The sequence below is a fragment of the Phyllobates terribilis genome, unplaced genomic scaffold (genome assembly GCF_046119375.1).
Source record: "Phyllobates terribilis strain yellow unplaced genomic scaffold, ASM4611937v1 Scaffold_2__4_contigs__length_985480577, whole genome shotgun sequence".
Classification (NCBI taxonomy): domain Eukaryota; kingdom Metazoa; phylum Chordata; class Amphibia; order Anura; family Dendrobatidae; genus Phyllobates; species Phyllobates terribilis.
Window position 1 is genome coordinate 150,767,272 of NW_027362762.1, and position 13,392 is coordinate 150,780,663.

Below are 13,392 nucleotides of genomic sequence, written 5' to 3' on the forward strand. Positions count from 1 at the left end.
ATCAAGATTGGATCAAGCAGAATTTAAAAAAAAAATCTTATTTTATTCCTTTTCATTGTCTGTGATTTTTATCTGGATTTCAAACCACACAGCTCCACAGTCATGGCAATGACACTTACACGATTCTTAGGTTGCAATTGTATTATGAATGCATTAAATAGGGGCTACTGAAAAGAATGCGAAAAAATGACTGCCTCCATCCCAAATCTCCTGTGAGCTTTCTTTCTCAAGTCTCCTGATGCCTTCATGTTGAGAGTGTGAAAAGGTATTTTATTGAAGGTTCTTGGGGTAAACTGCAGCAAGCAGAGTTCACGCAAAGGACACATTTTCTGTGCCATTAACTTTATTTTAGGCTTGCAGGCTGACCTCTAAACCTCTCTGACCTATGCAGGTCTCCCAACGTGTATCCTCTATGTTTTTCTTACAAGCACTAAATATATATATGTATATAGTACTAATACTTATCTGTGACTTTCTTGGGTTTCTTCCTTTTGATGAATCCTGTAGAAAGATGATAACTTTTAATAGTAGAAGCTACATTTTATAGGTTATAAGGATAAACACATCACATGTTCAGATAAAAAAGAAAAATGTCTTTTATGTCAACCTGCAGTTATAAAACGAAATGACTGAGTTCTCAAGAGTAAGTGAAGTGTTCTACTTTAAACAAAGTTGCAGCTGTAAGTGCCTCTTCCCATTAGCCCCTGCTTTGTATATGGGACCGTATTTAATATGGCAAAATCAAAGCAATGCCTCCAATACATCAACGTGAAATGTGCACCCTTCATACATGTCTTGAGAAGTGCAGACAGGGATATGTACTATCTTATGAGACCTCTGCTTTATGTATATCTTGAAAACGTGCACTCAGAGTTATGGGGGGTTGTCTGACTATGGATTTTATATTTACAGCCTCTGGGGTTTAGCCACAGACCATGTTTCTCTATGCCTGCAGTTTAATGTTAAACTCTGCTATTTCATATAATTAAAAGGCAAACAGCCAGTGTGTGAATTACGATTCTATAACTAGAACTGGCAGCTCCACCAGAATGACCGCTGTATTTATTGTGATCCTCTGTGTCATTATCTCAAAATATAGTTTTATGCACTTCCTAATGCGTCCTTATGATTTATAGTCTATGGCAGATCCCCAAGCCAAACATTTTTGAGCTTAAGTGGAGGAGCATAGTGAAGAAAAGTCAACAATTCATGTTGCAAAGCATCAGAACTTTCTGCAGACCTAGAAATCCCAGTGTTTTATGTTGATTACTGAGATCACCCGGGGTTGGGATCCTCCTCTCTCCACAATCAGCCAAGTAAATATTACAGTATTACATAGAAGGAAAACATATGTTGCTTTAATAACTTATTAACCACATGGAAACCAATTGTCGTGTTCAGTCCTCACCATCTGTAAATCTACTCTGAACACGTTTCAGCCTGGGCACTGGGAAGTTTTCACTGCTTGGACTTTCACAAGTGTTATCTTATGGCATAATTGCTGCAGTACACGGCAGGGTGTACAAATGGGGAGATGGGTGTCAGTGGGAGGGGGTGAATTTTTGTCATAACTTAGGTTACGAGGGGTAAGTGAGCACAATGATTATTCCGTCCTTAAAATGAAGATAATTATTTGAATATATAAGTATATAGAAATACATATATATATATATATATATATATATAGGAAATAGTGATAGTGAAAAACGTTTACATAGTAATTGATGATGTAAGATTACATGTACACCCATCTACACCCTACACCCAATGTCCAATACATCGCAGTTATCAAGAATCAGTAAATGATAAGATGTCAGTGGGGAGTGAGGAGAAGGCTGGCACCTTCAGGAGTCAATTCACTCACTGGGCTGTCATAGGAAGTTTGCAGCCATAGTTCATAGCAATGCAATGGTAAAGTCTATCTCACTGGATGATAATACAATCGTGATTGCCCAGTGTGTCATAATACTGAAGGGATCAATGAACTTTGATTAAATCAAGATAAAATATTAGAATATAAAATATGTGAATGGGAATGGAATTGTATATGGAGTTATGTGTCTCACATCTCTCTCTCTACAAAATTACCTATCTCATTTATGTTCTCTGTAGTAAAAATAGCACCATATGCTGTCTGTGTATCTGTATATAGATATATAGATAGATAGATAGATAGAGATATAGATATATATCAGTATCTGGTGACACCAAGATTCCTACCTTATCCCTTTTCTTTTTTTTTTTTTTTTTAGGGGTGGAGGGGGGTGGAATAAATAGTTTACAGATAGGCAGGAAAACACACACGCACATATACTGTATATACACACACACTATATATATAGTATATACATATAATATATATATATATATATATATATATATATATATATATATATATATCACCCTGCCTCATTGTAATTTATTTATCCCATTCCTCCACCATCCTCACAAGAAAAAAAGCAACTGAAGGATAAGGAGGGACTGACTCATGTGATTAATCTAATTACAGTATATGATGTTGTTTTTTAACAACAGGAAACATTAATGGGATAGATAAAATTTTAGAAAGATAGATGGACAGACAAATAGATATATATGAGATACATAGAATGGGTAGATAGATGTGAGATACATAAATCTATATACAGCTCCATTCCCACTCACATATTTTATATTCTAAATTTTAGATATACACAAATATATATACATATATATGTGTTTTAAAAAAGAATAATATATATATATATATATATATATATATATATATATATATATATATAGAACCTATACATATGTATAGTAAATTAATATATATATAGTGAAATAATATATATATATATATATATATATATATATATATACAGTTCTGGCAAAAGTTAAGAGGCCACTGAACAGTTTTCTATTGGAAAGCATGGAAAAACTGGTGGAAAACATGCCAAGACGAATGAAAGCTGTGATTAAAAATCATGGTTAGTCCACCAAATATTGCCAAAAATTGATTTCACAGTTAAAACAGGAGTAATTTGAGGTCTGAAAGCACTGTTTCTTTTTTATTATTTTGATGCTTTATAATTTGCTGCAAATAAATACAACATTTTTAGCTTTGAATTTCATAGACAGTTGTCAGTAGTTTATAGACTAAAACAACAATGTACATTTTACTCAAAAATATACTTATAAAGAGAAAAATCTGAGAAACTGAAAATTTTGCAGTGGTCTCTTAATTTTTGCCAGAGCTATATATATATATATTTTATTTATTTATATTTTTTTCTGGTTCCCAAGATAGATAGAAAGGCTAAGATGTGATAATTTATAAAAGGTGCACTAATATTTGGCACCATAACACATGGGGGCATTTGGAGAAGGAACCGACACTCAGTGTTTTCCTTGGGAAAATCAGGCCAATAAATGTTTAAAGTAAATTGGCAACCTTTGGCAGCAGGTTAGTTTAGCATTTTCTCGGTCATGACCCCATCCTTGGACAATAGGGGTATTCAGTGGGGTCTTCTAGCCTCGCCCTAGCAGACACTCTGGTCTCAGCTATTGTTCATGAGCAGCAGGTATTGGAACATGCTAGTATATGGGTAGTGGAGTATGTGAAAGATAGCTTTCCTTCTACACTGGGATTACATTAATGTTTACGTACAGCAAATTTACATATGTGGAATCATAATGATAGATGTGATATGCTCCAAAGCTCAAAGCTGTTCTAATTTGAAGCTGATATCATGGGTAAGCTCTAAAAGGAAAAAGCAAAATCAAAATAAAAAATCACATAAAAAAGTATAACATAAGCCATAGAATGGAAAACATTCAAATATTGTAACCTGGGAGGCAGCAGACTAGCAAAGATTAGATGGAAAAGGTTAGAACAAAGCTACACCTGCTGGCTCAGGCTTAGTTAATAAGAAAAATGACCCTTCAGTGGTAGAACTAGAAGTCACAGCAAGACCTAGTTCAGACCCACAAAAGCAGAAAAGAAACCCGTTTGGATGGTAAATATTGCTTTTTATGAATATTCATATAACTAAAGAGCATCTTGGACTCTTGTTCACACTGGTATATTTTAAAACCAAACAGAAAAGCAAACAAAAGCAAAAACCTGAGTTTTTTTTATCAACTAAAATCCTTGACATCCTTTAGCATCTGTTAGAAATGGAAGCCTTGACAGAGCAAGTGTGTTTTTTTCTGCATTTATTTTGTAAAAATAAATAAAGACCTTATCCTTTGGTAGTTAACAGTATTTATTATGGGCTATGCCGGCCATTATATATCAGGTCCCCTTGAAGTAGGGCTGATTCACCAAACACTCTCTACCATTTTCTTTGCCAGTAAAGCATGGCAGGAAAGAGGGCCACTGAGTATAGCTTGGCACACTGCTGGGAAATATTGTACAGGGTAGGCTAGTTCTTCAGACTAAAGGGCCCCATACACAATAGAGAGCTGTTGGTGAAACATTTGGTGGCAGCTACCTCTCCCAGCTCCTCCATACACAGGAGAGCTCGTTCTGCCAACTACTCCTGTGTTCTGTAAAAGATAGCCAAGAATATATGGATCATCGGTCCAAAATTGGGCACGCCGGATCCTTATCACCCTTGACATCATCTTGACAGAGGAGAGTCAGGGGCCCCATATGCATTATAGTATCGGCCGAGCCCACTCATATTAGCGGATTTGTCTGACTTTAGTCTAATGTGTATTGAGGCCTTAATGGTCCATCTAGATGACCTTTTAATTGGAAAACGAGCATACGATTGCTCCATCCTGACTATAGGCCTGTCAAACCAGACTGGCAATCAAACTGCGAAGGAGCAAAATGCTCGTTTGTTGGGTGCGATGATTTTTATGCTGGCATAAAAATCAATGTTATCAGCAGCACATCGCCCCGTGTACTCAGGAGATATGCTGCCAATAACATGAATCCTATGCATGCACACAATGATCGTAGTAGTGATCGCGAATGTTCGACAGTCTGTCTAAACAGGCCAGTTAGCGACCACCGATCAGCATGTATATGGCTGGTTGGCAGCATTAAGCAGCCTGACTCAAAGGGTCTAAAAAAGCCATAAGGCTACGTTCACATCTGCATTATTATTTCTGTTTTTCTGTTCTGTAATAATAAAAAAAAAAGTGATGGCAGTGCCTGATCTATCACTCAATGAACCCCCAGCGGCACCTGATGGGTCCTTTAATTTTTTTCCAGCATCTTAAACAGAAGCTGCATCCAAGCCGAGCTCCAAGTACAAATGTGAATGCAGCCTAAGAACGATGCGCAGTGTTAAATGACCACCAACTGGTATCATGCCGGTATCATGTTTAATAGTCTGTTTTCATAGGCCGACCTAGTTTTAGGTGGGCACTGAACGATCTGTATTAGACCCCTCTGTGCTTATAGGCTGCTATTGTTCTTGGCAATGCGAGTCCTGTCTAAACAGGACGATGTGCTGCCGAGACTGATGATCTTTTGTGCAGCACAAAAGATCATTTCATTTGATGTTCGTTGGGTAATCAGCAGCCTGTTTAGACTCCGCGTATATGTGCCAGTATTCAGTAATGTGTGCAATAGTATGGCTGTATCATCAGGGTGGGGTCTCATTTGTTTCTAGCAGAATGTTGTTTTTCTCAACAATGGAACTTAAAAAAGTGAAAAATTGATTACATATTGCCATCAATTTGGGTGAGTTTTCCAATTGGCCACCTACTGACCTCAGTGATAAAAACAAACAGATCATGACAAATCCTGCAGGAACTTGTTCACCTACATCAGTCTAGAGAATCAATTCCCTGTGTCTGTAAAAAAAAAGACTGCCTGATGGGTCCAATGGGATATTGGCACCTGTCTTTTCCATCTGACAGGAGATTAACCATATACAGGTGCATCTCACTAAATTAGAATATCACCAAAAAGTAAATTTATTTCAGTTCTTCAATACAAAAAGTGAAACTCATATATTATATAGAGTCATTACAAACAGAGGATCTATTTCAAGTGTTTATTTCTGTTAATGTTGATGATTATGGCTTACAGCCAATGGAAACTCAAAAGTCATTATCTCAGTAAATTAGAATACTTTATAACAACAGCTTGAAAAATGTTTTTAAATCCGAAATGTTGGCCTACTGAAATGTATGTTCAGTAAATGCCCTCAATACTTGGTCGGGGCTCCTTTTGTATTAATTACTGCATCAATGCGGCGTGGCATGAAGGCGATCAGCCTGTGGCACTGCTGAGGTGTTATGGAAGCCCAGGTTGCTTTGATAGCATCCTTCAGCTCGTCTGCATTGTTGGGTCTGGTGTCTCTCATCTTCCTCTTGACAATACCCCATAGATTCTCTATAATAGATTCTCTATGGGGTTAAGGTCAGAAGAGTTTGCTGGCCAATCAAGCACAGTGATACTGTTGTGAGTAAACCAGGTATTGGTACTTTTGGCAGTGTGGACAGGGGCCAAGTCCTGCTGGAGAATGAAATTTCCATCTCCAAAAAGCTTGTTGGCAGAGGAAAGCATGAAGTGCTCTAAAATTTCCTGGTAGACGGCTGCGCTGACTTTGGTCTTGATAAAACACAGTGGACCTACACCAGCAGATGACATGGCTCCCCAAAACATCACTGATTGTGGAAACTTCACACTAGACCGCAAGCAGCTTGGATTGTGGCCTCTCCACTCTTCCTCCAGACTCTGGGACCTTGATTTCCAAATGAAAATTGGAACTCTGGGACCTTGTGGAGTGTGTCAATGACTGCCTTCTGGACATCTGTCAAGTCAGCAGTCTTCCCCATGATTGTGGAGCCTACTGAAACAGATTAAGGGACCCTTTTAAATGCTTAGGAAGCCTTTGCATGTGTTTTTTTTGTTAATTATTTTAATTTACTGAGATAATGACTTTTGTGTTTTCATTGGCTGTAAGCCATAATCATCAACATTAACAGAAATAAACACTTGAAATAGATCATTCTGTTTGTAATGACTCTATATAATATATGAGTTTCACTTTTTGTATTGAAGAACTGAAATAAATTAACTTTTTGATGATATTCTAATTTTGTGAGAAGCACCTGTATTTACGTCTCAACACTGAAATTGCACATCAAGAAAAAAAAGTCGTGGAATTATGAAAATCACAAGATGGATATATATTTTAATGATATGCAAATAAAAAAATGGAAACATTTTCAAAACATCTTGATTTATTCAGTATCGAGTATGAGCACCAAGAGCAGAAATCCTCGCACTTACAGCCTTGGCTGCTATCAGTGAGGTTATTAATGGTTGTCTGAGGAAAGTTCTGCCACGTTGAATGCACTTGAGCAAATCATCAAAATCCACTTCTGGCAGCTCCCTTTGCATTTGCCGACCAATGACATTGCCGACCAATGTGTCTGATTGGAGACAAGTCCGGAGATGCTGCAGGCTGTGATAGCACCATTAGGCCACACAGGCTTCTCACAGTAGCACAAGCAACGTTTTCGAAATGTTTGTTTCTGTTTTTTCATCATTCTCATATCATTGCAAATTGTCTATTTCATTTCCCAGAGGAGCATTGCAAGGCTTAAAAGTCTCCTCACCTTGGACATCTCACTCTCTGCAAGGAGAAACGTTACCCCTTGTATCTCATATCATTAACATGTCTATCCATCCTGTAAATTCTCCAACTTGTCCTTCTTGTTGTTGCAATTTCAGTGTTGAAGAGTGTATTTTTAAAAAGAAGAATCTAATATATAAAAAATAAATTAAAAAAAGACACAAGAATAGCAAATAAATGAAGGTCCTCCCTGTTTATCTCTGCTGTCTTTCAAAGTCCTTCAGTAGAAAATTGTCTATCCAACTGTTTTATTGCCCTTTGCCACAGATGTTTTAGGTCAGACAACCTCTTGCCACCAGATCACTGTTTATACCAGGGGAGGTTTGGGAGTTTGCACGGCATCTTTGTTCTCTTCTCATTTTTCATGATCCCTCCTTAGCCTCTGTCTTTTTGGTACATATCTGGCAGACCTGACTTCATCTTGTAATCTCACACAACAAACAGGGGAGTCAACCAGAGCAAAATCTGATAAAATACAAAAAAGAAGAAAAGGAAAAATGTCATTCCTTGGTATTTCTGGTTTAGACTTTTCACCTTCCCACAGACAGTTTTATTGCAGGGCTTCTGAATGCTCCAGGACTTGGGAAACAAGGTCACATTGAGTTCTTCTTCAACTTAGCTGCATTCATTGTACTTTCTGGGATCTGAAAATGAAGATCTATGTTGTAGATGTCAATGTTGATACTTTGTCCTGTAGAAAACCAGACTAAAACTGAAACGACTTTCTGAATTAAACATCCCACTATTTTGTGTATATAGCTCTTATGTATAGCTAGCTATGTGTTTCGGCAACAAAAAAAAATATTTGTAGTCAGAATTTTTGGTCAATAATTACTTTAATCTGCTTCCTTTTTCCATGAAAAGGACCGATAAATGACCTCAAGACGTTGAATTAAAACTCTTTTGTCAAGTTGTTACAATTCTATCTAAACTGCGTGACAACCAATATTGCCACCGTAATGGATCCAATAAAGATTGACAATCAGCTTTTGAGAATGACGACCTAGTTATGGACATCAATGGGATGTATAGAAGTAAAATAATTTGTCATACAGGAACCTGGAAAAGATGGGAGGTATCCAATTGGGAGAGGTAAAGATGCCATAATACACATGCATGCCATATGCAATCTCGCGAGTAGATAGAGGAGCTAAAATCAGGAATCTTTTTACTTTCTCTCAGAAAAGAAGTGCTCTCTAAAGTTGTAATAAAAATGTAAATTCCTCGCATCATAGCCTGCTGTCACAGATCTGTGATAAGAGCTCAGTACAGTGGTATACAGAGTAATATGGACTTTTAGGGACTCTTTTTGTCTCCTTATAATGCAAGGCACAGTATACATTAGTAAGGCTGTGTTCATGTCTTTTGCGTTTGTATGTTCCATGTAAAACAGACAAACGGAACAGATAAAGGGAATTAACATCCTGTGCGTTCCTGTGTCAAACAGAAGCAGAGGGGCCCATTGATTTATATGGTGTCCGTTTGCTTCCCGTTTGTTGTTTACTTTTTGAACTAAAGAAAGTTCTGCATGTAAGACTTACCCCCCCTTCTAAAAATAAGCAACAAACAAAAGCAAACGGATGACAAATAAGTTAATGAGCCCCTCTGCTTCTGTTTGAGAAAGGAACGCACATGATGGTAATTCCTTATATTTCTTCAGTCTGTTCTAAATTGAACAGCGTAACGGAAAATATAAATGAACATGTGAATATAGACTGGTATAGTATGTGATGGCGCACACAATGGTAAAGTATGTGCCTAGAGTAGGCTATGGGTGCAATATTATCTATCTAAAAAAATAGCTATATATGAGATCATTAGGTCATGTTCACATGTTCAGTATTTGGTCAGTATTTTACATCAGTATTTGTAAGCCAAAACCAGGAGTGGGTGATAAATACAGAAGTGGTGACGTGTTTCTATCATACTTTTCCTCTGATTGCTCCACTCCTGGTTTTGGCTTACAAATACTGATGTAAAATTCTGACCAGATACTGAATGTATGAACGTGGCTTTATGGTATCTTTGGGCAAAAAAATATTATCTAAAATCCTCAGAGTGGTTAAAAAAAATAAATGATATATTATATATATAATTATATATCATCTTCCCCGATCTTCCACAAGTCCAGTTCCTGCTCTCACTGGTCTGTGCTTCCTGGTCCTGTCCTTGACCTACCGGAAATGTCTGGAATTCCCCCCTCTGCCAATCACTAGCTGCAGCAGTCACCAACCTCAGCTAGTAATTGTATGAGCAGTCATTTCTAGATATTCCCTAAGACTAGAGACCCAAACCATAAGCACAGAACGACAAGGACAGGGTAGGTGCCAAAAAAGAACCTGTGGGGGATCAGTGCAGAGAGTATCGGTTCTTATTTTTTTCCCACTATGAGGACCTCATGTCTGATGGGGCGAAGCACATCATGATGACCAGTGAGGTGGAGAAGAGGGAAGAGAAGACCGCAGGGAGTCAGCGGAGACCTGGTATGGAGCTCGAGCCACAGGACAGGTGAGGGGTCAGGTGAGTAAAATATTTTAATTTAATTTATTTATCTAGAAAAAATCCAGCAAAATGGCATCCAAAAGACAGCTATTTTACTGGACTCAAGCAAATCGAATAAATAAATTTAGATTTGGCAGATTCCAATATTTTGTGAAATTTGTAGTGAACTGAATTTGATGTGAATCGATTTGCTCATCTCTAGACACCAGCCGTTATCTGTATTTTTACAGATATGAAGTGTTATCGAGTGCCCCGAGTGTGGGGGAAACAGACATCTAGGTAAAACCTCTTCAAAACACCTTCCCCAAAATATTCACCTCTTCTTTGAGAGCACAGCTCCCCTGAAGACCATTACTCCTTTTTGGGTGGTCATCTCACACTGCACAATTGTATATATTTAAGAAAACCCCATATGCAATTTATAATAGTCTCCCTCCTTCTTCACATGTAACATACGTGTCATTTTTCCTGTTATACATTAGTTGTTAACCTAAACATTTTACAACATGCTATTAAGATCTGCGCTTTATGGTCCCTTATACCTTACTATATACATTTATTGTCAATCTTGACTATGAAGAGCGTTTTGTATTTAATCTGCACATTTTCTGCATCCTTGGCTCTGCATATTCCTTATTGTGTTCTCTCCAACCTTCATATTTTACACCCCTCCACCTCTCAGGTTATCAGACCCAGCATTGTTTGCTCCATGTTAGATTGCTGCTCAACAAATATGGTATTCCTGAGCCAGAACATCTAATGAGAATTGATGATAGACAGCATTCATATGGGCAGAGTCAATCGTGGCACCAACACATGAGAGACAATAGATTGGATCCTCATTTCAGTGGGGGAGAATCATTTCTTTACAGTATTTTGAAACATTGAAAACAAACTGATAATAAGCCAAAGAGACGGGGTCATATGTGGCTGAGGGATCATCATAGATTTACAACCGAATGAAAATATCTGTGCAGATAAGAGGCAGAAATATGACATTAAAATAACCAAGGGTGGAATCACATGTGTATTTTTGCTGGCGTTTTTTTTTGGGGGGGGGGGAGGGACAAACACAGTAGTGAATTTAAAACGAGAAATATTTTAGTCTTTTGTCTAAACTTTTTGTTACTTTTGGGTCCAATTGTGTTTTTGGCTCAAAAAACTGCCACAAAAACTGCATTTGTAATTCCAACCCAAAGGTCTTAAACTAGCAGGACTGGATCAAGTTTGGTGGATGTAGGGGTTCCCCCTCACCATTACATCTGACCATGTCCTCACTTGCTGACAGTGTTCTCCTGATTTCCCCTAGTGGAGCACGTACTGCATGTGTTCTGAATGGGGAGAAGGACGCAAACCGCTGCCAGACACCGCTGGCTATTCTACTTTGGGAATAAAAGGATCTGGCAAGATGCTCCCAAATACATAGTCTGCAGCTACTATGGAAATTGATAGGGAATTAAAGGGAACCGCTCAGCTGAATCATATTGCCCGAACCATGGACAGCATGAATCAGACACTGGCTGCGTCTTTACAGCAATATATATTTTCTCTGAAATGCTGCGGCGTTTCAGAAGAAACATTCCTTTGGAAACTGGCCAAGGACTAGGAATCTCTGATGACTAGTCCAAGAGGAAAGTCCCCATCCGCTTCTCCTTGCCCTGCTCCCTAGACTGACAGGTCTCTTCCTATACAAACATGGGGAATGACTAGAGATGAGCGAATCCGAAGTAAAAAGTTCATAGTTCGTACCGGACAGTTCGTGTCCGGTGCTAAACACCGAACACGGACTTCACCCGGAAGACCGTTACAATGTTCGGAATCCCGGGAAACGTCCATTGCAGAGAGAGAGAATTTTCCAGTTCCAAACTTCAGGTCCCCATTGTTTTCAATAGGGTTTGGGTTCTGGTTTAAGTTCGGATACTGTTCTGATACCAAACCCAATTCTGAACTAAAGTTTGGGTTGGGTACCAGAACTCAAACTTCCAGGGGTCCGCTCATCCCTAGGAATGACTTGCTAGTAATGGGGAGCAGGGCGAGGAGAAGCTTTTCCAAGGATGTTTTCTTTGAAACATCAATACATTAGAGAGTAGCATGAATCTCATTTCTGATTCCTCTTAATCTAATGTGCATGGTCATCTTTATAATGTCTAATAATGTGTCGCTAACTTTAGTTGTCCATGCACATTATATAATCAGCCTATATCATAAAAATGTAAAGGATCTGCTGACTATCTAGTATGTATGTGGACACTTATTTTTTGTTAGTCTGTAGGCACGAAAAAAAGTAAAACTGAGCCCAGATTGCTATAAATATTAGTGAAAGATGCAGGAGCACTTTTTCTGCCACACAATCACATTTTTATATTATTGAAGACACACTTTCAACTTCTTATATAATGTTTCTAGAAATGTCTGGGGAGGCCTGGAGGTAAATGTGTGGAGGGGGCCTGTAAATAGCGAAATATCCTTGGTAACGGGCCCTTTTTCCCTTCCTATAAAGCTAAAGAGACTTTGGCCTCAGCACATGACCAAAGCTTGTTAGGTGTCACTGCTACACTGCAGCGCATTGCAAACCCTGGGGTGCTGCGAACATGAAAAGCAAGGCGCCAAAATTTCGGCATGGTTGGATTTTTTTGCGACTTGCTTGTTGCGGTACCCCTGGGATCAAAATGGGAATCTGTTCACTTGTACGGTGCTGCAATGTAGCAGCGACACCAAGCTGCCCCTTGTAGCCTCGCCTCAGCCTGATTCAGACCTGATATTTTCAACATGGAAAATATTTCCCATGATCTTTGATGTATTGAACTGTATGCCAACTTTACAACTAGTGTTTATGACGCGCCCCCAGGGGCAATGGGGTACTCGGCAGCCGGGCCTATGGATGCTGGTGGGGGATATGTCACAGTGGCTGGCCCGGTCCATGGGCCAGGGCGGTCAACTAAAAAGGGGGATTGTAGCTTGGATAAAAAATAAAAATAAAGTAAATAGTTTGTGACGCCACCTGTGGTACCTGGTAAGGTTTACCAGCGCTGCTGCAGACCTCCGGGGGGTGATGGGATGGCAGCTGAGGTGTTTCTGCTCCCCACAGGTGGAGCAGGCCCCCGGGGCAGTGTAGAGTTTGATGGTGGTGATGCTGGGACTTGTAGTGCAGGCGGATGGAGCAGCAGGAGTAACTGACAGAGACAGGGGATTCGCTTCAATACCTTTACTGGTGTGGATGTCAGGTACGGTCCAGGGTACTCAGTAGGATGGGTGCACTTCAGGACTTCTCCCCAGTGAGCGGGTATAAGGCCTCCTGGTCCAT